Raw genomic sequence first — 26,884 nt, forward strand, 5'->3', positions numbered from 1 at the left:
CACACGCACACACACACACACAAGACGGTTACCTTTTTACTTGCTTCAGTCCCACCTGCAGCTGATCTCTCTTTTTTTCCTCTCCGCTTGGCATTTTCCTCTCTACAAACACATAACAACACCATTACTGCAACAAATACAGTCACATCCAAACAAATACTGTTACTTGATGCCCTTGCCCAACATGATGTTCTTGATGCCCTTGGTCGACATGATGGTTAGTATCCATCAGGCTTTTGGATTCTGCAGAAGACAACTTTTAAAAATAGCTTATGTTAGCAAACGTTAGTTAGCATTAGGCAAGGCAAGGCAAGGCAAGGCAGCTTTATTTGTAGAGCACATTTCAGCAACAGGGCAATTCAAAGTGCTTTACACAAAATCAGTAAAACAGATAAAACACAAGTAAAAACAGTTAAAAATCATAAGCATTAAAAACCGGTAAAACACATGAAAAGACAGTTAAAAAATAGACACACAAAACACAAGAATAAAAGTTACAGTGCAGCATAAGAAATTTAAAGATATGAGCATTCATTTAAAGAAAGGCAGCATCAAAAAGGAAGGTCTTCAGCCTTGATTTAAAAGAACTGAGAGTAGCAGCAGATCTACAGGTTTCTGGGAGTTTACTCCAGATATGAGGAGCATAGAAACTGAAAGCTGAAAGCATTACCTACCATGACCTACTTCTAAAAGTTGTCCTCAGCAAAATCCAAAAGCTGTTATATATATATATATATATATATATATACATATATATATACAAATAGGAAATCAGTCATGTCCAATCATTTCCTTGCCAAACATCATTTCCAACTTGATCTGTATCATATTCTAGGATAAGTTACTGCAAGCTAACACTAGCTAACATTTTTAAAAGTTGTCTTCTGCAGAATCCAAAAGCCTGATGGGCCCTAACCATCATGTTAACGAGTAACAGTATTTGATTTGGTACAATTAATTCATATCAAACATTACTAAAGCAAGCTTACCTGATCGTATGGGTCCCAAGTGTCCAGAAATATCCAGAAAGAGATGGTCTACGACCTGATGATCTCCCGGTCCACTATAAATCAATGACTTTTCAACACATTGGGAATATCACCCGGTAAACCAAATATCACTGCTTAATCAATCAAAAATATAGATCAATGTTGTTTCAATGTTGTTGCCATCAACATTAATAACGTCAGGTTTCATCAAAATGGTAAAAGGTGATTCAACATTTATTTTGCATTGAACTTTCAATATCAACCATATCAATGATTCAGATGGTAAATCAATATTTACATAATATTGGCTTGTTGTCAGGGAATGGTTCTGTTCTGTGTTATACCAGTGAACCAGCATTCGTAACATTATAACACCTGTTCTTTTCGGACATGTCAGAACATCTCCTGGGAAAAGGGTATGGATGTGTAATAAGAACTAGATAGTGGACTCAAAATTGCTGGCTTTCTTTCTGTTGAAAGAAAAGTCCTGTAGATGCCAGCAGGGTCTATGGACGTGACCTGTCCTTTTGCTGTTTATCTTTAGAGCAGATTTGGAGAAAAGAATTGGAACAACTCTGCCGAACAGAACTGAGCCCGTGTGCTGCAGTGACTCACCATGGGCGGTTCATTTTTGACGTTTGCTTTTGTGGACAGCAGCACAGGGCAACTTGTGAATGACTGTGACAGGGGCCAGAAGCAACCAATGCCAAGGGAAATATTGGTGGACATTTTACAAGGGCCAGAGTTTGTTAGACGCTGACCTGGAAATTAAGAAATTGCTCGGAAACGCTGAGCTGCGTCATTAAAAACCCAAGCTGGCAGTCAAGTCAAGGCTTAACAAAAACAAGCTGAAACAGGTCCCTATGTTGAAATGAATTTCACTGTAGACAGTTTTTTTTTGTTTGAGTCCGATGTAGACAGTACAGAGGAATTTCTGAATGTGTGACAAACACCGTTGGGCGTTTTTTATGTAACCATATACATTTGTATAGACAGGGATGTAATAATGTGTCATTCTATGTGCTTAAATGGTTACTTAAAATAGCTAATTTAGCTTAGCTGCTAAGTGCAGCCAGCTAGCAAAGCTAAAACATTGTTTTATTAATTAATACAAAGGTTGTTGTTTTATTATAACCGTACAGAGCATGATTTAACTTTAACTCTTTCCTTTTACCTATAAATTATTGATGAGCTTCTGTTTGTTAGTTTAGCATCGTTAGCTATTTGGCTTTCTCCCACGCTACACATTTTAAAAACTTACCGTGCTAGCAGGGAACAGAAGCTGCGTACGTATTACTATTGTTAATTAAATAGTTCCGTTTTTGCAACATGTTTAACAAAAGTGAAACAGCAATAGCATTAATTAAGCTTCAGGAGTTTTTTCTTATTCTTTTTCTTTTTTTCTACCTGCGAAACTTTGTCACCATTGGAAACCATTGTTGTACTGGGAAATCCAAACTGCCATCCTCCAAAAAGACACATGGTACAAAAAGGTTTCAGAGTCACCTTTTATAAGGTAGTGTTTAGTTTTCAAAACATTTTTTGGAGGATTCTTGTAATTAAGGTCACTTAAGTTGCAGGCTACTTAATGGCGGCCAAAAGAAAATAGGTAGCGTAGCTTAACTGCCAGCCACTTAGCAAAGCTAAAACATTCATATTACTTTCTGACTTGTTTCTATTTCTAAGTTGTTGTGTATTATAACTGTACAAGAAATAAGTAATTTCTCTGACAGTTCTCAGTCTGAATTCTGTTCTATTCTCTGTTTTCACCAACAAATTTGGCTAGATACACAGTTTATGTTTGTCGCCAGTTAGCTGCTCAGCACCGTTAGCTGTTTAGCTTTGTTGAATGCCGCAGTGAGCAGAACAAACTTTTAAAGCTTTTTTTTTCTTTTTTTTTCTCATGTCTGGGCAAAGCTAATCCTAATGTCAGTATAATAAATTTGTTGGTTTATCACCGAGCTCTTGTACATCTTGCAAATCGCTGTGTAAACTCAGCCAGTGGTGGAGCAGCTCTGCTCCAAGAGCTGATGTCCTACTCCAAATAAAAAGAGAGTTTAAGCAATCCGGAGAATCCAAATACCTGTTCAAACTTAATAATCCAGGTAAACAAAGGTATGACTGTCCTGCCTACGGTAACAAGGGGCCCGCTGAGAAACACTAAACCATTTAATTGAGGCATTTGGTTTAGGCTGATGATCAACACATCAATATGTGGACTTAATAGATTCGCTTATAATCAAGGAAGCTTACCACCCAAAACAAAGAGCCTCTCAGTTGGAAAGGCTTCACTGTGCTTATGTAACGTGAGTGCTGTTGATACAAAAACCTTCTCTGTGACTGGATACTAATGATATCTGAGCCTTGGGTTTAATCCAGTATGACTAGTCCTGCATGTAGAGCCTGGAGCATGATGAAGTGACTGCTCACCCACACACACAGAGGCCTGTCTTGGTACTGGAATGGTAAAGACCTGCTTTCAGTTTTATTACACTTATCTTGGACTTACTACATGAATTTTTAGACTTATAGTAAATTCACTGTAATTGGGAAGGAAAATATTTCTGTACTCCTCTTTCAATCCCAAAAGGAATCTGCAATTGTGCAAAGAAACAAGCAAAAGAATAAACAAATGAATTCCACCAATCCCTTTGTTTTGTCAGAGCCATACATTAGTTCTCCAAAAGTGGTCAAATTGGAAATACTCTGACCAAAATTATACACACTTTTGTTTTAATTTTCGGACTGTTTTGTGTTTTCATTGTTCAAACTTTAACATATTTTCCTGGTAATATTATTTTTTTGTCTCAAACAAAGCCATTTTATTTTTTATTATAGTATCAGTAAAAAAACGTATTTCTTTTCACAATAACATGAAAGAGAGCACACTCAGCCTTCTGTGTCTTTGAATTGTATCCCAAAAATGTCTTTTCTTAATATGTTTTGGGGGACTATTTCTTCTTCCTCCTCGTCTGTGTTCTGTTATGGATGTGTGAGCATGTAAAGCTCATTTAGACACTGTGATTAGAGCTACACAAATGAACGTAACTTGACACACACACAGAAAGATATGCACGCAAATGCTTATCTTACCAGGTGGAGTTATGTATTTCATGATATGCTGTAAATCCTTTCCCTACTCAGAGCCACTGAGCTGTAAACGCTGCTCACAGACAAGACTGTATAAGGCATTGTTATCCTAAAAGCAAAATGTTTGGACCTAAAAGAGCCTCACAAAATGTATTTATCAGTGAAGCTCCGCACTGACACTGTTTACTCAAAACCAGAGCAGCACTGAGCAGCTCAGGGCAGAAAGAAAGAAAAAGAAAGAATATGTTTTTTTGGCTTTTCTTGCACACTGTCATTTAATTTGATTTTATTTTATTCTTTTGCCAAACCTCTGCATCACTTTCTCTTTCTCTTTCTCCTCTCTGTCTTTGGGTACCCTTCTCTCCTCCAGTGTGCTTCATCTCCTTGGAGGCGGAGTCGAGCTTCCTGTAAAGCAGTTTGGAGCCGGCGTTGTTGACAGAATCAGGATGGCTCCTCCCAGAGGGATGCTGGGGCTTCAAAGCGGGGACAGAGACTAAGGAGGGCAGCAGGTCTTGCACTAACAGCTGCATGCATGCACACACATCCTTACACACATATTTGACCCATTTGCTAATCACTATTCATCACTAGTCATCTGCGTGTCCTCATAGGCTGATAGGGGGGGGGGCACAGGTAGAGGGAGAAAGAAAGAAAAATGAGAAGAGAACAGAGGACAGAGAACAAGGAGGGATGCAAAAAAGTCTATCCTTCAAGTTGTATAGGCACAGGGATTTAATTGGTTTCTTTCTTGTGTGAGTAATGTATTTTTGATTAAACCATGTTTAGGTATAAGACATAGCAAAGCATACAAAAAAAAATCTTTCTTTGTTTTCTTTAGCTGTTGCAAATCTGGATTCTCCAAAATGATAGATTGATGATTTTGCATAGGCACCATGCACCGTGAACTTTTATCTATCTTACAATTAGTTTTTCTTTACAATGAGCATTCAAGTCAAATTGTGTTGTAAAATACACCCCTAAAATTACCCCTATTCATTTGTTTTATGAAACAGGAGCAAGTCTCTCTCAAGGCATTGTGTACTATCTTAAATCCTACACACCTGCAGAGTTTCAATGCATGTTTACTCGCCATAAAAACCGCAATTTCACCACATTCAAATTAACACACCACGCTCCCGGGCTCTATAGTTTTTGATCTACACAATGCGGTCAGTGGAGTTTCCCTTGGTTGTTGTTCTGTTTGTGATGCTGTTGAGTTGAATTACATTATACTGAGAGGTGTTTCCCATGTGTAGTCTAGAGAAAATGTGATTGACAAAATATAAGCTTAGTGCACCGAATAAACTGGTGTGTGGGTGTGCTATGATATGAAGAATCAGGGTTTGGGTTAGAATGTCACATCCACCAATCTCTTTTGTACTCAAATTAAAGTGTAAAATAAATTTGTGGCCGGGTTATCTCAGTTGGTAGAGCAGGGTTTGACTCCAACCTGCGTCATGTCATTCCCCTTCGCTCTCCCCTTTCATGTCTTCATCTGTTTAAGGAAATAAAGGCCTAAAATGCCCCAAAAAATAATCTTAAAAAAATGAAAAGAAACAATTAATTCACAGCATGCACTCATCCCAGTAAAAATGTCAAAATTACATCCATGTGAATTGCTTTTCCTGTTTGACAGCTATGACTTCAGGAAACAATACAATGGTAGTATCGTGAATGCTGGACTACTGGTTATGGTTATTGATCTATCGCAGTATTCCCACGTAAATGTGAGCATCCTCCAGTAGAAAGAGCAGCCGGTCAATCATCTGATCCTCATAATCATCAAGAGACACTTTCTGGCACTTCTCCATCGACAGAGTATTATTATAAACTGACCTACAGACACTGTGCCATTATGCTTTCTCTCAATATGAAAACACAATCTGGCTCTACAAAGAAATCAGCTCAAACAAGCTTCCCACGCATCCTTGAAGTTGGTGTCATATTGATTACCAAAACTCTACTTCAGTGGAGGCTCAGTATTCTTGAATCATTCATGGTCAAAAATATTGATCTAATTACTCCGATTCACTTTAATGGAATAGGGAGAGCCAGAGCAAAGATTAAAACCCAGCCCCTGCGAACCCAGAGGAATTGTAGCTTGTATGTTTATCTCGGCTCCAGTCTTTGGCCGAATTAACTCAAACTGAACGGAGACGAAAAAGACCTGCACTCTGTTCTCCTGCCCTCAGTACTTTTAGGCATTTGAGATTTAAAAAAAAGCAACTTCCAAGAATTTCATGGTACAGGCAGAAATGGAAACAGCCCTCCTTGTTGGTTCAGCAGCGTGATCTTGTGTTTGAGTTGAACCAGGGACTTTTCATTTCTTTATGCACAGATAAATGTGTTTTCATAGCGAGAACAAGCCAAGGCAGAAATTGCCAGCACATAATAAGGGGGTTTGTGATCAAGTGACATACACAACATAATGACACATTGTCCTGGGGTAACCCACCCGCCACCCCTCCCTCTGATGCCCTTCTCTTTTCCTTCAGCATGCCTTCGATCCATCACACTCCTCCCTCTGCTATGCTCGCTTTCATCCTTCCTTCATATGATCTCCTTTAATGTTGCGACCTGCATCGGTTGTGTGTGTGTGTGTGTGTCTACATAATGTACATTTCAATGTGTTTGTGCCCAACTGCAAATAATGTTAGACTTACAGATCCAATCAGGACACATCTGCAAGGCATTAGAGATCAATAATCCAACCAAAATGCAGTAAAACCAGCAAATCGAGCAAACCAAAGGGGATATTACATCCTTTTTTTGCCTGTTTAGGAATCGTTAAATATAGACTGCACATTTTTGGTTTTGCTTGGTGTAATTGTCCGCACACAGAAGGAAATCTTTTTTTGCCACTTTTTTCTCTACCTGGAGGATCATTTCTGCCAGGGATGATGGAAGCTAATGAAGTGTTGCTGTGCTACTGGAGCCACGACGGAGAAGCTGTGGGAGTGGGGCTAAAAACAGGAACAGGTGAAGAAATAAATGTGTAATAGGAAATGTGGGAGGTGAAAAAGCTTGACAGAGACAGAGGCTCCTCTGCGCCCCTGTTGCTGCAGACGAGCCACCAGACTTTAAGTGTAGGAGACAAGTCCACAGCCCTCAACTCCAAATTGAGTCTTAAGTTCAGCAGCTTTGCAGTGTGCTTGCATCGCTCCCATACACCTTAGTCAGTCTTTCAATATAGTGAGCAAGACACAACTTACTAGTTGCAAAGAGCGCACACACTTAAACACTAACTGATGCAGGCCGCAACATTAAAGGAGATCATGTGAAGTTGAAACTATTACATTTAAAGCTACATTACTTTTTGGACATTTGGAGCAATAAGCTCAAAAGATGTTAGACATCTTATTGGGTTAAAATTGTTATGCACAATCAGTATGTATACTTTCTGCTCTGTTTCTGTCTCAAACAACTTCTGGTAGAAAACATCTAGCTTTTTAGCTGCTTGGCCAGCTAGGCTTTAACTTTGTCAGTGTGCTTGGCATGTAGTGCAAAGTGGGTTCATCAGAGCTTTTGCTTGCAAATGACTAAAAAAGACTGGATTCCATGCTAAATTATAAACTGGAGGTTAAGTAGAGATTAAAAATACAAAAATATAATAATAATAATAATAATACATTTTATTTAAAGGCGCCTTTCTTGGCACTCAAGGACACCGCACAGGGAATTCATATATTAAAAACAGCAAAACAAATACTATACATAATAAAACAGCAAAACAAATACTATTCAACAGCAAAACAAATACTATACAGCAAAACAAAACAAATACTATAAAACACACACGTCAGCTAAAGATGTTTTTTTGTAAATCTAAATTAAGATCAGTACTTGGTGCTCTATCTTCTGGAGTTGGAACCTTTTGATCACTGAGAGAGTGATTAGTGAGAAAGGGTGCAATTTTCAGTCCAATCAGTCTTTGATCAAATCAAACTGCAAATGTGGGAGGCTGTGGGTGGGAGGTGGGATTGAAAATATCAATCCTACTTTTTTTTCCCTGTAGTTATTATGACAAATTGCTGCATTTATAGGATTCAAACACATCAACACATTTTATTTAACATCTCCCTCGTGGACTGTTCCCCTGCAGTACTCCTTCATTCCCCATGTCAGTCTGACCACCGCTCTGTGTTTGGTGCTTTACTCCACCCACCATCACCATCACCATCACCATCACCATCACCATCAGCAATCTCTCTCCTGTTTCCTCCCTCCATCACTCCGTCTGCACACAGCAGCCTTTCTGAGCTAAAATCAATATAATATGGAGTGGGGCCACTTTCCTCTCAGCTGCTGTCAATCAAAGGGATTCTCACACAAGCACAGACATGAAGACATCCTCTGTCAATTTTGATTTAGCCTTAAAATACCTGCACAGGATTTTTCTTATGTCTTTCAGACAGGCAGTATATCTAAACACTTCTTATAAAAAATAAAATAATGAGAAAAACTAAAGTAAGACGTTTCACAATAACAAAAAAAGCTATTATACAGAATGCATTATATGCTATATATACACTTTATGTGGAAACTATCACCATAAGTGTAATTATGTTCTGAATTAATGTGATGTGAGAACAGGCCTCTCACCTTCAATTACATGTTATTGAGCATCTAATTAAAGGCACAATCTGTGTTACACATGGAAAAATGTTATGTTGCAAATAATAAAAATAGGGAGCATGTTGGAGATGAGATGGTTGGAGATGATGGTTCTAGATGAGGGTGGGGCTGACTTGATATTTAGTGTTTGCTGCTGTGTGCTGATGATTTATATAACATGTTTATACTTACATCTTTGTAGAAAATATCACAATCACCAGCAACTTGTTAGTCTATATACACAACGTTTCATTTACGGGATTACTCCGGTGCTGCCAGAAATTCCACCTGACGTCCCAGATTTACGCTGGCGTAAATGAGTAATCATAGTGTATGATTACCTGAAACTAAGAATTGTGTTTCCCTTAGCTTAGAATGAGCCCTTCATATCAACATAAGGAGTGGGTCCTCTTTCACCGAGTCAGCCATGTTGCAGCGCCAAGTTTCTACAGAATGGACAAACCAACCAACGAAAGCCTCTTTTAGATTTGTGTTACCTGAAAGCCACCGTAGTTTCTACTAAACACTTGAGAGACACAGGTTGAGAGAAGGGGTATTTGGTTGGTTGCAATCTGCATCCTCAATGCTAGACGCCACTAAATCCTACACACTGCTCCTTTAAAGCTGCAGTACGTAAGTAAGTTTTTGGCCACTTGAGGGCAGTAGAACATCCTGAAACACAAAATCTGACACCTTATGATTCTGATATTGTTTTGGTAAAAATGTTACAAACAAACAGATATTCCCTCTCCTTTTACCGTAGCTCTGATTTGATCTCCCTTAATCTGGTTCTTAGGTAAGATCTTACTCTTAGTTCACCACTTGGTTGCTAAATTTGTCGGTCTGCGGTGTGATGCTGGGCAGGGAGCGTACATTGGGTTTATCTGAGCTTTTTGATGAAAACAATTGCCTGCTGCTGCTGGAAAAGCAGTTGTTGAGAGCATTCTTTGCATGAAAGAAAATCTAAAACAATAAGCTAATAGAGGCTAAAACGCTGCTATTGTAAAGCGCAGTGGAACTACAACAATAGTTGATAAATCTCCATGGGTGGCCACAACAAGTGACCCCTTTTACATTACACCCATTTGATCCACACTTAACATAAAAATATTGATTAGTGCAGATTTAAGAATCACAACTTCAAGCGTATGACTGGAATAAACCTTTGCAGCAACATCTCCATCTGTACTTGCATTCCATTGGTTGGACTTGTGAGTTCAGTTCGGTGAGAATACTTACTGTTGTAGTAAGTAATGTTTTACTCTGGTGTGAAATGAACTACAAAACAGCCTGACAGGCAAATGTAAATTTCCCATAATGACAGTGATTACACGCACAAACTGGATCTGTAGTTGCCCCATGTACTGCTCTCCTAGTGTTATTTATGTCATTTGTTGTTGTGAAAACATCTTTTCATGTTCTCTCTCTGAGAGCGGTGATCGCCACAGCCATTATAAGTCTGCCTGCTATTTGTGACTCTGCACTCAAACCGAAGCACTCAAACACATGTTTAATACAAACGTGTGGATGTATAATCAAGTTTTCATGCTATCACCGCCATAATGACAAGCTTTCAAAAATCACAGTGATGTTTGGCTTGAAAGGGTCTTCACAAATGTGTATCTGATTGCAGGAGACAAAGATGTGTCTGCATATGTCTGATACCAGTACTCAAAGGGAACCTCTGCATGTGGTGCTGCTGTTTACTAAGACGTTGTTTTGTCTTCAGTATCTGAGTGATAAAATAACTTTCTTCTATTGTTAGTCATCTCATCTTCCCAAAAGAGGAATTAAACAATCCAGTGGTCTACAATGACCAACAATTAATAGTCTCATGAAGAGTTGAGGCTCATTTATTTCACATTTCAGATATTTTACAATACATACGACATCACAGTCCTGTATGTATTTAAATTTTAGTTTGTACATTGACTGTAATGGTTTGCATCATTTTCTCGGTCCAAACTATTGACACTATATTGACTGCTATCCTGGCTACCAGAGACAGCGTTGAATATGAATACAATGCGATCTTAAAGGAAAAGTGTAATGACATCTTATATTTTTCTTACTGTCAACATATCCTATGAAAAGACCAAGACCTGAAGTGATGCAAATACAAATTTTGTCTATAAGCAAATGCCTGATAAAGCTTAGTCCTCTCTGTCGCAATAAACCTCCACTGTTAACTATAACAAGGAATGTGGAACAAAAACACAGACTTGATTTCTTGCAGTTAGATAAGAAGATAGATACCACTCCCATGCAGTGTCTGTCCATAAAATATAAAGCTCTGGACAGCAGCCAGTTATTGTATGTTAGCAGAGTAGTGATTTTCAGCAGAACGTAACCTACTTCTAAGGTAGGAAACAAGATTCCCGGGAAATCTGATCAAGACTATTTCCCGATTTCCAGGAAATGTTAAGACGGGAAAAAACGCAAGGAAAAGGTTATAAGTAGGGATGTCCCGATCAGCATTTTAGGCCTCCGATCCTTATCCGATCTTTTAACCTCAAATCCGATCCGATTTCGAGTCCCGATCCGATATTTTGCCTTTAGTATGGAAATTGATCAAACTCAAATATATTTTGAGCAAGTAACCCAACTTTTTATTAGACTAATATTTTATTAAAAAGCATTACTATTAATTTTGTAAATCCCATGACATTCTCATGGGAGACTACTGAGATGGGCTGGTTGTCAAGAGCAATAAATTCGACCAACCTCTCTGTGATCTTCTTTGCTCTATTATTTTTGTTGGAGTATTTGTCTGTCCTCATAACGTCCCTATTATAAGGTAACGTTGATGCAGGCGACAATGCTGTAATGTAGATACGGTAATAAAGGCTCACTAAATTCATTCAATTCAGCAGTAGTATACATCTGTGGAGGCTGAGAGAGCGTTTTCTATCTTCAGCAAATTTTTTCACGAAAAATCCGAAAAAAAGGGTAACTATCCTTCTGGAAAAAAGAGAAACTACCCTTCTGACAAGGGGTAACTAATCATTCGTTACTCCTTCAAAAACAGTAACTACCCTTTTGTGTGTACCTTATTGTAAAGTGTTACTGATTTGTTGTCATCTGTACAAAACAGATACTGTAATTGCAGTAATTATTCCTGCTTACATATTGTTAGCTAAAAACCCACAGTGCCTAGCTGTTTCAGATTAAAACTAAATGAGATTATGTATTGGTGACTTTGATTGATTTACATCTTCAATAGGAAAAAATAGGCTTGGGATAAACAGAGTACAGTACGTTTATATCCCTCTATTATTCTGAAGATATGACATACTGAATTGTATACAGCTCATGTAAACAGCATTTTCTGTTTAGATATTCCGATTAAGGCCTTCTTCGGAATTTAGAAAATTCCAATTAAGATATGCTGATATTATTTGGCTTTTAGAGGCGTTCTTTGGACATGTATACAGGTCATTTGGAATATGCGTTTCAATCAGAGTTTTTATTGTGGTTTACTGCCAGTTTATGGCCTGTTGCCTGGTTACGGCTTACAGTCAGCTCTGTGCTTTGCTATGGTAGTTGTACACAAACCAACCAGCCAAGAGTTTTAAGAGGCTGTAGTAGGGATGCATCCCTCACACACAAACACACCTACTTTGAAACATTATGAAAGACTTGGATATTATGTTCGGACAATGTGCACACATCGGTACGCCGAGCTTTTGAAGATGGTCCGCCACCAGTGGAAAACTTTAAAAAAAATTATATTTTGCATGGCTACATGTAAACAGGAATATAAGTGGAATATTAACTTTCATTAGTCATGTAAATAACTTAGTCAGAATATTGTCTTTTTAGGAATAAGACAAAAAACGGAATATGGGTGCATGTGAATGTAGTTATTGACATTGTAGCTGAGTCACAAAGAATTAAAAGTAACATTTGGTCGTTGTTTTGTGAAAACGAAAAATGTCCAAACACATAATCTGCATTTCAGAGATCATGAAACTTATGATACTTGATGATTACCTTCTGTGTGTCTTTGGCAGCAGCACGCCTCAGGTATAGAACAGCAAGTACATCACAAAGGTTGTAATGAATCACTATGTATTTATCTGCTGATGAGCTCTTCACTTGGCCTCTGTGGATCTCTCTGTCTTTTGTTTCTCAGTCGGCTTCGCACATGACGTTGCATGTGTCATGAGTGTTTCATAAAATGTGGGGAGTGTTTTCGTTGCCACCCAGCCTCTTTATTCCCTTTACTTAACAGACTGCATGGTCTGATTCAGCAAGGGCGCTGCTTCTTGCCAAAACCAGCGAAGGTGAAATTTCTCTCTGAGTGGAATGCAGAGTTTCCGAATAAAATCCAAACAACATGAGGCTGTTAATGAGGGAGAGGCATTGTAAATGAAGGCAGCAGGCCCACATACTGTAAGTCAGCCAGTCAGCTCTGGATAGCTTATTTGATCCTTGAAGTTTTTTTCAGTTTGGCTGGTGATAACAGCTTAGAGTAGTAACATATTGGCACACTGAAATAAGAGCTCATTTAAGTTTTATTTGTGAAATTTTGACCCGACCAAGGTCTTTCGATGGCAAATACCCACATACATCAGAATGTCTTTTGACCTTCAAATCACAAAAGCAATGCTTGATGGGCTTCCAGTCGTGCCCAAACATTCACATATCTCAGTAGGTTGATTGTTTGTACAGTTTCTCTCATTAAATCGGTGCTGACATACACAAAAACTGAGCTGAACAAAACAAGGTCTGGAGTCTGTTCCCTATAGTTGCCAGAATTAGTAAGCTCATAAGGTAAAAGGTCATCCATCCAATAAACAAGCAACCTGTTAGTCGATGTAACTGCTGTTTACAAGTCCTGGTTGACTCGTAATTGAAGTGTGAAATTAAACAGAGCAAGTACAAAATTCAACAAACGTTTTATAAGTTTGGACCAAAGAAAAGCCAACTTTTGTCCTTTTGTCAGTTTTCCTTCCATCTCACAGTTTTTCTGTAAATTCTCTTCAACTGCTCTGCAACTCATCTTTGTTGCGCTTCCATTTCTCCATCCTCAAAAACACCCTCCACTCCACCCCCCCTCCACCCGAGGGGCCGTAGCTGCAATGTCGGTTGATGGAATTACAGTAAAAATATTGATCTGCGGCTGGCTGAAACACTGAGCAGATCCCTAGATTGGCTGCCAGCTTTCCTCGGGTTTCAAGGTCTGTTTTTGTTCCTGGAGAGCGTTAGACACACCACCTGGAATGAAATTACAATAACATGATTACAAGAAATGGAAATTGGGAGGTTTGTCTGTTTGTTAGCAGAACATCTCAAAAAAATTGTTTTTTTCAAAACCCTGACATTTGTTCTTGCCCATTTGTTTATTTATTCTATTTTTTGGTGGCTTGTATGCCTACATGAGGCTGTTGACAGCAGAGAGATGACAGGAAGTGAGGGGGGGAGGGTAATGACATGCAACAAAGGCCACCGGGGCAACCCACTTGTGACTATTTATAAAGCACAACATTTTGCCTCATAACTCCTAAACTTAGAGGATCGTTGAATCTTTTTGAGCTTCTCAGTTCACTCTGAAATATTTATATTGGTGAGATCACTGCCAATCTGGTTCTTTGGTTAACACTCTAGTGCTGTTTGGTTGAATTCAAGTTACATAAGAAACCTGATTTGTCTTTCAATTTTGGCAGAAAAGTTTTCATCAACAAATATTCATCCCCGGATTGTGTAACCTTTGTTACTGTAACGTCCAAATTCCAATATGTATTTGGTTAATGCTTACGTCATGTAGCCACGAGGACCACCCATGTTTACGAGCCCCATATTTATGAACACACAAACTGTATGTGCAGACTACACATGTGCAAACATGTCCGCATACTCTGACAACCAACGTAGTATCAAGATATGGATCCGTTTCAAAGTATACAGACCAGAGCTTTAATGTAGAGGTGATACTTGATTTCTCTTTTTGTCAACAAAACCAACAATGTGTAAGTCTGTCTCTCAGTACTTTCCGACTTCCCCAGCTTGTTTGTGCCACTCACCCACAAGCCCATTACTGTAATTCCTACTGAAGACATGCATAAACGAATCGTGTTCCTCAGCAGGAATAAGCATTGCATTTGTAGGGGATCGTTTTTGGCTTTTGGATTTAGTGAGCAAGCAAGTACTTACAACAGCATCCTGGTATAAAAGGAACATGACACCCCCTGCAACGGACTGGCTCATTGTTGTGTTTTTAATAGTTTTTAGACACCATTGGAGTAGATAAATTCTGTGCTTGTGTAAGTCTTTTCAAGGCATCTTTGCTGAGACTATCAAGTGAGGACAGAGTTGGGACAGACAAAGAAAATAAATAAAAGCTTCCAAGTGCAGTTACAGCAATAGTATCGTAATATTTGTTGTTGTTTGTCTCCAGAACACACTCAATGGTTAATTTAGTGCTGATGATGCACAATGTCAAGTCAACAAAACTGAGTTACCTGTCAGTCCATGAGAAGTAATGTTTACAACCCCTTGGCTGTTCATAATAAGTCAAAGAAAAATTGTTTGTCCCAAAAGAAAACTAATAGTCAACAATGTATTTTCCATCGCGGGCCAACAGACCTTAGTGGTGATTACCAGAAGGTCAAGGTGTTTGTTTGTGTGCGTGCGTGTGTGTGTGTGCATGATTGTGTGTGTGGGATTCACTGAAACAAGCTGGCTCGAGAAGAGAGGAGTGTGACTGAGTCATAGCTGCAGAGTGTTTACAGCTTTTCAGCACAGCCCTGCTTATTGTACCTATAAAACCTATTTTATCATTTTATATTGTCTATAAAAAGAACACACACACACACACACACACACACACACACACACACCGACGCTATTTTTTGGGTATGTAATTATTCTCTGCATCTCAAGCCAAAACTGTACAAAAAACGTTTGTAGCACATAATGATGATTCTCTCCTGTAACTCCTTCAACTGTTTGTTTTCACTACAACTCTGTGTCTTTGGGTTGAGCCCTTGAGCTTTGGAGCGAACGGAGACTTCTTCAGAGTCCCACTTCCCCCCTCTGTCAAACCGGGATAATATAATTAATTGAAGGATACAGGAAAGGGGTTGTTGTTTTGCTGTTCCACTGGAGTTATCTAATCTCCCAGCCATCTCTGAGATGATGGGTATGGTGACAACAAAGCCGCTTTCCCCCTCTGACTGAATGGATCTAATTGTGCTCTTATCCTGCCACTCCCTGTCTCTTCACCTCTTTTTACAGTCCACCTTTAAGAGATAGAGACCACAGTTTAAGTTGCAGGCAACTTGAACTTGGAAAAAATAGGGTTTTTTTTGTATTTGTTTGTTTGTTTGGTTGGTTGGTTCTTTTTTTTGGTTGGAGTCTTCATAGTTTTGATCGGTTATGAGTGCTTCTGTTTTCTCAACACACACACACACACACACACACACATACATACACATATACATATGCTGGGGGTGGAGGGGGAAATCAATACAGCATATCACAATATTTTCTGTGGCAATACTGTATTGATACACTGACACCAAGTATCGATCTTTTATTATATATGTGTTGGTCAGATGTCTGCTTGACAACCCCATTTTGCAATGAAATTGAAGTTAAAACATGTTTTTAGTTCAAACAGATGTTGGCAAAGTTTCCTTTTCGGGACATAGTTTGAAATCTGGAACAATTTGAAGTTGGAAAAAATATGTTTAAAATATATGTTTAATATCGCAATATGTTTAAAATCGCAAAAATATATTGTGACATAAGTATTGGGATGATATCGTATCGTGAAGCCTCTGGTGATTCCCACACCTCTAAAATATACTGTATACTGTATGTATACAAAAAAACAGAAAGAAAGACGCAGGTTTGAGCATAAAAAATATCCTTCGAGATTGCAGCCATATGATACAGATCCGTTCCTTTTGTGTGTGTCGTGCACATATTTTGTTTGTTGATGTGTCATTGATCTGTACCAGAGGTTTCTCACGTCACGTTAGCAGTAGCCTGTTGCGATCAGAGTAACGGCAGCTGTGCCTATTTGGCGCTCGCCTCACCTCTCGGCTCCCAGATGGTGATGATGTGATGGTTCCCCCCCACCCGTCTGATCAGAACTACCCAGCATGCCTGAGAGCAACCTGATCTGCTCCGAGATCACCGAGGAAGAAATGCAAGTGCTAGAAACGCCTGTCCACCAACAGACTAACAAGTAGAAAAACAAGTCACAAAGAAGGATTCTATAAGCACATCGGGGGTTATTGGGTGTTATTTCACCTCGTAATGACAGTGAGAAACCAGAGTAACATTCCCGAAGGCACAAACAAGGTAGTAACCGATGAGGTCATTTTACAGATGAACTGTGTCGACAAAACAAAAGCTGGTTAGAATCGTGTTAACACATGCATGTAAAAAAATTCCTTTCCACAACTACACTGATTTGGGCCAAGGTTTTTTTGTTATCTTTTTTTTTCATTACATATCACCTAGTCATACACATACATACATACATACATACTACTGAGGTGATGGCATTAGACATGAGACAGAGTTACTGACATGCGCGTGGGAATGTAGTTTCACAATGGGGCTGTTCTGGAAGTAAAAGCCAGTGTTATTTCTAACAGCCTCACTCTCACTACTGGATCACTGTGTTCCTTTTCTTCATAGGGCCTATTTTTAGTTAGGTAGTTAGTTAGTTAGTTAGTTAGGTAGTCTATTTTAAGTGAAGAAATATGCTATTTTGTTATGTTCAGGAGCTCCTCTAAACTTTTAGCTGAGGAAAAGGCTGACAGTCATGTCAGGATACTTAGTTAGGAAATCGTATACACGTTTGTCCTTTTTACCACATTTTTTGTACTTAAACAACATGATGCAAATACATGTACTTCTAACGAAAAGTGTTACAATTATTCCATCTCAAATCCCCCTTCCCATGCTACTGGTTACTGGAGGTTAATTATTACATACCCTTCCGTACTGTAGATGGAAAGTCTTGGCACGATTTCATACAGGAAGCATTGTCTCATTGGCTACTATTTAACCCTGATGTTATGTTCCATTAAAGTCAGCACTTGAGACTTACAATGACTTACAAAGAGTCATAACAGCTCCAAGTGTATGCACTATACAGGATTTACCTTATTATACCTTATCAACAGGAATTGATTGTTTTTTTCTGTTATTTGGATCTCCGTTAGCTTCAGCATAAGCTAAAAGCAATTTTTCCATGGGTCCTAATCTGTCGTGTGACAATACACTTTACGGTCAAACAGCAAACAGACACCCACAAACAGTCTCTTAACAAAGCATCAGGTTGTCTTTGAGATTTCTTATGACTAACGGCTAAAGTTACTCAGACTACCAAGGATTCCATGATTCCTCCGTTCAATTAGGCCTAAGTGATGCACCCCCAAGCTTCAATCCTTAACAAAAAGCCATGTAAATCGGCTCTTCCAGTCTCCCCACTGCTGGCTGTTTCAATTTAACGGGAGAGAGGAGCAGGAGGGGTTAGGATCGAGCTGTTACCACCATCAAGTCCAGCCACAGAGGACATTATTTCTTCAGCTTCTTCTTGCGTTGTCACCCCGGCGGGAGGTGTGCTAAAAGGCTTGCATCAGGTGAATCGGACGTGCTATTAACGTCACCGCTGCGCAACTTCTTAATAAAACCAAAATGAATTAAACTGCCTGCCTCTTTCCTTTTGTCCATGGCTATATGATGCTAATGGATTTCAAGGACATTGCACATCAATTAACAGCCATAAGTCAAGATGATAAAAATTGATTTCACAAATCACGTTTTTAGGGTAGCCCATGTCTTACTAAGGGGAGCCAAATTCCCCCTAGTTCCCCCATAGTTTGCACCCTGCGTACATATGTTGAGCCAGACTAAGCTACCAGTGATAAAGCTACAAAACGGACATGCAAAGCCAGTTACATTGTTGCTAAATTGCTGTTGAAGTGCTGCTCAAACGTTCATCAGCACAGTTACAGTATGTGTACAAAAACACAGAAAACTAGCCTAGCATCAGCTAACCTAGCTAATAAACACAATACCACAGCTAGCCATTGTGCATTAAAAAATGTATATTACATACCTGGTACCTAAATAATATTTGGCAAACGGCAGGAAAACGATTTCCTTCAGTTTTAAGACGGAAGGGCATAGGAATGGATGGAAGGGAGAATGTGATAATATTGGCTAAAAAGGTTTAGGCCAGCTCAACTTTGATTTGTAGTGCGTCACGCTTGTCACACAGTGACAAGTGTCGGGCGTCAGGTTGTCGCTTCATGTCACTAGCTTCAATTATAGTTGACCTATGGCCTGCTTTGTCACCAATAGTCTAAACACACAGTGAGTCATCGGATTGGGGAAAGCCAGCTTTAAATTACAGCTGACAGGGAGGTAATCATCTTTACTGGAGCCTGTTGTTCTTCAAAGGCTCTTGTCCATTTTTAGCTACATGGCGTTTTTGGAGATCATGATGTCATCCTGGCATTGGCTTTCAGGCTGATCTTTTGAATCCCTATTTCCGTTTTTAAAACCTGCCATTAGTCAACCGGGGAGCGTTCATTTACGTTCCGCCACTCGGAGCAAGATGATACCTCCTGGAGTTCAAATGTGTGTGTGTGTGTGTGTGTGTGTGTGTGTGTGTGTGTTTGTGTGTGTGTGTGTGTGCCGACGCCAACCCAAAGAACACTGAGCATCAGCAGAGAGAGGGGACAGAGAAAAACAAACTGAGCCAAGATGAATTTTCAGCTGAGTATAGCAGAGATGTTTTGTTAAAAGATTGGGGACGTGGAAATTGCTGAGCTCACTCTAAATATATCTACAGTATGTAAGAAGAAGAAATTAGGGTTTAAGATCTCTCTCCTGCTGAAAGACTCGTTTGGGCATTATTAGATAGAAGATTGATTTGTGTGCATTTTCAAATATATTTCAGCCCCTCTTGGTAGAAGGTTGACGTTTGGATGTATGACAGGGCTGTTGTTTTGTGTACCCAATAAACTGGCAATTGAGTTTTAATCAAAAGTAATCACTGCTTCAAAATTTCAATCACTTCCATTGTATTGGAGTGGTAGCTGAATCTCTAACAAATACTGTACTATATCTGTACTACATCTGTACCATTAGAGGTAAGTGAGAACAGGTGGCTTTTTTTGTAATTTATGTCAAGTGAACCTATAATATATGTGTATATATCTATATATACTGTATGTACTATGAATTCATCAGGACCAGTAATACATTTAAAAATGGGAACATTTCCATTATTTACCTAAAGTAAATGATATGAACTAATTTGATCATATAGTGTGTAACCTTCTGATTATTACAAATAACAAAGCAAAATGATCATCTTAAAATAGAAGAGATACTGTCTCTACATACATTATGAACAGATAAAAAAGTGGTCTTGAAGAGGATTCTCTTTTTGTTTTTTTTATTTTTTTTGGTCTTGACTTTCTCTCATTTGGGCTCAGTCTTGACTTGGACTTGAATCTCCTTGGACTCTGTCTTTACTCGGTCAGGACTCAATCTGGACTAGTCCTGGTCTTGGACTTGTCTTAGACTCAACAAAGGTGGACTTGACTATAGCCTTGCCTTCAAGTCACTGTTAGTTCCCCAGCTACAGTAGTTCACAAACTAGTCTCGCATTGCCAGACCTTCCTCCAAAGGTCTGACAGGGTCTGGCTAATCCACACAGAAAAGATCAAAATGTGGAGAAAATGTGCTCTGGTTTATTGGCATTTCTTTAAACCGGTGCCGCTGCAAATTAGCCTTGGGAAGTAACTGGTTTTAGTGAAACGTGTACGTTAAGTTGTTTAAGAGAACACACATTGGACAGATAGTATAGCTAGCTGTCTGGATTTACTCTGCGGATATCTGAGGAACAGTTAACCATAGTCCTCATAAACCGACCAGACTTTAAAATTCCAATGCATAGAAAGTGGAAGGAAACGGACATCGGCGAAAGACATGCATCCTGCAGAATTTCTTGCCGCACCGTAGCAATCCCAGAAGTGGAATGTCTTGGATATAGACTATTCCCAAACTAACCTTGCACGTAGTCACTATGCCACCAAGCCTTTAGCTCCTGCTGTCTGTTTTGCTTTTGAAGTTTTCTCTAACATCTCTTGGCAGAACAGTGATTCATTCAGCTTTAGGATATTTTTTTAAACATTTAAGATGATTTTCGCATTCAAATGTAAACATAGCTGTCACAGCTATAAAGCTGCAAAATGAAATTTTCACTAAAAACAAATAATTAATTTCAGTCCGTAGGGAGTTGTGTTGGGAAGGGTTGCTGGTTCAAGTTCACATACGGACCAAAGTATCATAGTGGACTGGTAGCTGGAGAGGTGCTAGGTCACCTCTTGGGCACTGCCAAGGTGCTTTTGAGCAAGGCACCGAACCACCAATTGCTCTGGCATCTCTCCATTTAGTGCGTGTATGGGTACTGAGCATGTGTGTGTAATTCAGGCCTGTGTGTAATAACAACAGATACATTATTATTTTATTATTATTAATCTGTGTGGATAAACTGAAATGAGGAGTGGGAACGGGCCACTTAAACTAAGAAAAGAAAAAAGACCCCAGTGTTCTTTAGACTGAAGTATAAAAGATGCTTCTCGGAAATCTGCACCTAAGCAGGATGGGTGAGATGATGAAGGGAAGCAGGCAGGTCAAACCTCAGTGGAGACCTGCTACCTTTGGGATCACTGCACTGGACTCTGCTGCTCACCCTGTCAATCAAGACACTTAGCCTCCGGCTAAACACACACATACACAGCACCCCTGACGCATACTCACCCTGTTCAAACAGCTTAAATGAAACGGCTAGTAGTGTCAAGACATTGTTAGATACGGCTCACATTAAAAACTCCAAAAGACTCATTTCCAATGCAAGAGGCTGAAATCCAGCTGGACATCAAAGCTGCGAATGCCAAACCAGAGTACAGAGGTGACTGTATGGAAATGAATACACTCATATAAAATTCATAAAGCATTCAATTTAAACTGTGGGAACACATGGCTGTGGTGTCTGTGACGATGACTCAGTGGTTTCATGGAGCGTGAATAAATAAAAATAAGTAAATTGTATTGACTTTAGAGGTAATTCAATTTACTGAAAATCTTAATGATAAGCTTGCACTTTATTCCATTTGTTAAGATAGAAAGGCTAAATGAGCTAACACTAACATTGCTTTTGGGCCAAAAATCACATTAGAAAAACTCCACAGCAATTTCTCAGTTCCAATTAGACGCCCTTCTAACCAAAGTACATCCAACAACAACCTGCAGCTCTGTGGCTTATCCTGACTAGTTGTGACACTATATTTGCAAAGAAGTAGAGCATATGATGATTCAGTGTAAACTTGTTTTTTAAACAGAGGTTTTACAAAAACGTAACTTCACCTTTTGACTCTCTTCAATCCTCATGTGGTGGGAAATATTTTTAGTTTCTGTTTTATCCCAAAAATTGGCTAATTTGCTGCAGTATAACGCACTACCCCAACAATCACCTATAGTTTTTTGATGGACACCGATACTAGACAACATACTTATTGATGATCATAAATATTGTTATTCAACAGACTATTTCCAGTGTGCAACAATACATCTTTAAACTCAAATAAATGTTTGATTTCTATCTTTGCTACATAAAGTACTCTTTCCTAGTGTGTAATCTGATCTGATTTTTGATCACTTCCAGCATCCTTCCAAGGGCTATTATATATATAACATGTTTACATGGCTTAATGTTAAAAAAAGTATACTGCCCATGGCTAGTGCAGCTGTATTTTACCCTATATATGATGTGCGGTTCACATTGTACACGCAAGAGGCAGCTTATTTTTGGCAAGCGGCATTTTGACCACTCCAAAAGTGGCAAAGTTCAACATGGTTCAACTTTAACGGTGTGACGTGAATTCATGTGTCTGGAAAAATAAAATAAAGAAAACACAGAATACACGTGGATCCACAAACGGAACATGGCTGAGAGGATGATTTTGGCCGTCATTGATCTCCCAGAGCTGTACCACAAAAGTCTGAGGTGGTACATAGACCTTGGATGCAAAACTGTGCTGTGGATGCATATTTACGGCATAATAGGCATGCCAGGTGTGCAACTTATTGTAGCCTTGTAATTTAAACCATTTAGGTTTGTTTTAGCTATGTAAAATCCACATGTACATGTCTGTTACATTTGTTCTCAGTTACTGTACTTGCATTTGTCAAATCATAATTTGCATTTGCACAACAGTGAGTGTTAACAGTGTTGTGTTAACAGTTTCTTATAACAATTGGTGTAAACTGCACCGCATAGTGACTGACCTGCAAAAGTGTGTATCTTGCTGGAAATCTTTTGTCAATGTGTCCACAGCAAGTATTTATACCCGTGACCCAATCAAACTGACAAGTCCTTACGCCATTGTTTATACCAATATGGTGAACGTGTTTTGTGTTCTTGTCCATATTTAGCAGTTCACTCTGTAAGTATAATGTAATGAACATTGTACATGAAAGGGAGCACTGTTCCCTAGGTGATTATGTGGCAGCTAAGAGTTGCATAACACTTAGCTTGCGTAGAACAAATTGTAGATAACGGAGTGTTCTGAACAGTTGGGAATCTGAACGTTTTAGCTCTTAAATATTTTTACCTCATCATGTTTTGGCCACGACTAACATGAAAATCCAACATTCTAGATGTGACAGAAAATACGGAAAAAGCACAATATGTCCACTTTAAGGATCATTTTCTGTAAATAAAAACAGCTTTAAACCAGAACATTTCAGAGGAGTTGAGGGATGTTTGTCCAATCTGAATAGTGTAGTCTTCTGTGTACTGCATACCCCCGACAACTTCCACCACGAAGGTAGAGAAGCTTAAATGTTCCTGCAGAAGCAAAAGCCGGGCTAAAATGTCAGTATTGCTCAGAGAGACTATGTAAATAAAATAAATCTGTAACAGTAAAAATGAGGCGGACAAAAATAAGTTTTTAAAAGTGAAAATACACCCATGGTTGATGTGATCAAGGCACAATGCACGGACCGCAGTCAAATCTTTCAAAGTTCAAATTGAACTATTTATGAAGTTATGTTTTAAGAGGTCATTTGCTGTATATGGCACTCATGGATGACCCTTGCTTCCATGTTAAACAGCTTAGTAAGGCTTTCCACTCTGTGGATGGCTTTTGTACAACCAACCACAGCCGGCTGCTGAGCGGCTTGAGGTTGATCAAAAGCAGAGGGGTGAGAAGTGACAGACAGGAAAAGGTGACAAGGGTGACGAGGGTGTGTAACCACAGGAGGAAACCCAGTCTGTTTATCCAAGTGATATTTTAATTAGCGCTGCGGGCTTTTACCTCGTTTGTTTCTTTGGATCCTTTAAGCGTGGATTGGCTTTTTTTTCTCCTGAAATTGGGCCCGGGACATTAAGACAACATTGACTTTGGCACTAGGGCAGCAACTGGGGAAGTGACGGGACTCTGAAAGAAGTTTGCTCCCTCCACTTCTCGCTGCCTGCGCTCTGATCAACGTCACGTCACGCTCGACATTCACAACAGCCAGGCGCGCCGGCTCGTGTCCCCCCACGTCTCTCCGTGCTGCACTGATGAGGTCACAGTTTCCTGCAAAGGTCAGATCTAATACAGGTGTCAACGCCTGTGGAAATCAAAACACACCACCTTAAGGACTTCTGTTGTATTTTAAGATAAAAGCGTCATGTTCATTTTAAAGGAAATTAATTTTCCAGCTGACAATTATTTGATATAGACACATCTGAGGAGGAGTTAATCATATTCCTCATAAATCGGCTGGAGTTTAAAATTACAACACAAAGAAAGCGGAAAGTATCGGACAACCGGACGAAAAAAGTGAATTTCCGACTGCATAGGAGCAATCCCGGCAGTGGAACGACGTGGGTATAGACTATGGACCATGTTTGCACAGAGATAATGACTGCTTTATTACATGTGACTGAATTTTAAATCTTTGGTCTTGTGATGACACCTGAACCAGTCCCATATGCTGAAGAGGTTATGTTATTTAATCACACAACTTAAAAATATCTTTTACTTAAGCAAAAGTGACAAAGTGTCGTAATTTACACAGGGTTTTGGATTGATACTTCAGTAATAGCGCTTGTCACGGTGTTGCTATAGCAACCGGAGTCCTATTGATCGATATTTTTGATGAAAGAAGTCTTTCACTTCGAGAGGAAGAAAGGAGGAGTATAGGAAGAAAGAGGCTGGCACATCCACTTAATAGAACAAAGGCAATCCACGGCGAATTCTCAGTTGTGAGGCAGATGATGGAAACTGACATAGAAAAGGATTTCCGTTATCTCAGGTCGTCTATCAATCTGCACCTTCAAATTCATACGTGAACCACTGCAGCACTGACAGCAGTCCCCGGGGGATTATCGGATCGTTTTCGGATCGACCTGCTGTCATTTTCATTTAATAAGATATCTTGTTGACATTTAGTCCTAAGGTGCCGCTAGAGGAAAATTCGTGGCGTGTCCACAATCAATAGCACTCATCCTCTGGGGAACATCAGTGTGCTCAAGATATTTCACTGCAATCTTCCTGTTAGATATTTTTATTCTGAATAAGTGGAAACTCTGTCCTGAGGGGAATTAATTTGGAGGCATGTTTGTGTCCATTTTATTAAGTTAATATTCATAGGAATGTTTACTTACTCCTGGTTTGGTCTCCACCAACTCCCAAGATCAACATATGGCTCTTTAGCTGCTAACTGCTCCACTTGTGTTCACCAGCTAGCTGATAACTTTTGCTAAGAGATGCTTAAAAGCTCCGTACTGCTGAGTTGGGTGATAACTGTGGGCGTTTGTTAAGAGTAGCAAAAAAAAAAAAGAGACATTTGCAGCTTTGCATCTACTTATCATTTCAATTTAACAAGGTGCATTTAACAGATTTATTTATAAAACATAATACAGTAAATTGTCATAATCCTTTTATTCGAACACAAAGTGATGAGAAGTTAATAACAGGCCAATGAATCATTACCTTATTGTCATAGAGATATATTAATCTGGTTGTAAGAGGTGTTTGTTGGGTTTGTTTGTTGTTTAGTTTTAATATCAGAATCAATCACAATACGTTATTGATCCCCTCAATAAAGTATTTATTTGAAGCTAAAAAATAAAAAACAATACCCAAATAGCATTGAGAGCAAAGGATTTTACAAGACATCTTTGGTTCAATGAACATAGAATCAGAATTGTTCTTTATCGTTAATTTATTTTCTTGACAGACACACTTACATGAGTGTTGACTGTGCATGAACAAACATTTCACAGTAAGACACATAACCACACCCCCAGATTATCAGTTCATTGAGAAAGCATGTGTCAGTGGCATGACATCACTGTGGAGCAGCAAGAAACTTGCCTCTAAAAGACGCGTTCGTGTACGTAAGATGGCTGGCATGCGGATACGGCATTCCTTCGGAGCGTAGGTTGTGCACGTCTTTTGAAATGAACTCAGCGGCTGTTCCACACTCCCTAGTGGATATACGTTTTATCCTCCAGGTTCACGCAAAGCACGCAGGCAGGAATGTGAACGATGCTGGTCGCGCCACCGCCGCATTGTTAAAAAAGCAAGTACAGCCTTAATAGTTGTAACAAAAGGAGTCCTGTGGTCAGTATGCTGCTGTCATCCAGGCTAAGCTGATAAGTATCTGTCTGTAGTTTCTCCTCCCCGCTGAGAGCAGACATTGAAGCTAAACTGTTCCCTGAACACAGACTAATCATCATTCTCTGTCTACAGCACCCAAGGGTGCTCTTTAATGAGGCTAACGGTTATGTGACTAAACATCCTGCAGATTTCATCCGTCAGGAGAGCGACAGGCCCCAGGCGGTGGATGCCTGTCTGAGCAGCAGAAGGAGCAGAATCCCTCCTTCTGTCCTCTTACATGACTTTACTGTGTCCTTCTCGAAGTGGAAATATGAAATGTCACAGAGTGTTGTGTGCATGCTTGAAAATGTCAGAGATACAACAGCTTGTCGCACACTGATCTGCAAAAACCTGGTGGGAGATTAACAAAGATTCAAAACAGTTTTGGGAAGAAAAAAAAACAATAATCCAGAGGGTTTTTAGGTGGCGCTGACATTTCTGGCTTTCAAAACGCACTTTCTGGCACGAAGTCCACTTTGGGATTAAAACTCTCCAACT

General features: G+C 39.3%; 3 long non-coding RNA genes across 3 annotated transcripts in view; 1 reads left to right on the forward strand and 2 right to left on the reverse strand.

The window, feature by feature from the left end:
• LOC116692491 (uncharacterized) overlaps window positions 1-150 on the reverse strand; it is a 651-nt gene extending 501 nt beyond the window's left edge. The window contains exon 1 of the long non-coding RNA XR_004332710.1: window positions 33-150. This is a non-coding gene — a long non-coding RNA (uncharacterized LOC116692491). The remainder of the gene's footprint in view (window positions 1-32) is intronic.
• Window positions 1-11,203, forward strand: part of LOC116692494 (uncharacterized) — a 13,304-nt gene extending 2,101 nt beyond the window's left edge. Inside the window, exon 3 of the long non-coding RNA XR_004332711.1 lies at window positions 11,151-11,203. This is a non-coding gene — a long non-coding RNA (uncharacterized LOC116692494). The remainder of the gene's footprint in view (window positions 1-11,150) is intronic.
• Window positions 11,204-13,075: 1,872 nt separating this feature from the next.
• Window positions 13,076-26,196, reverse strand: LOC116692496 (uncharacterized). The gene is made up of 3 exons (XR_004332715.1): window positions 26,113-26,196; window positions 19,798-19,802; window positions 13,076-13,086 (listed from the first exon to the last, which is right to left on the reverse strand). It is a non-coding gene; the product is annotated as an uncharacterized LOC116692496 (long non-coding RNA).
• Between the last annotated feature and the right edge of the window lie 688 nt (window positions 26,197-26,884).

Source organism: Etheostoma spectabile, chromosome 1 (genome assembly GCF_008692095.1).
Source record: "Etheostoma spectabile isolate EspeVRDwgs_2016 chromosome 1, UIUC_Espe_1.0, whole genome shotgun sequence".
Lineage (NCBI taxonomy): Eukaryota > Metazoa > Chordata > Actinopteri > Perciformes > Percidae > Etheostoma > Etheostoma spectabile.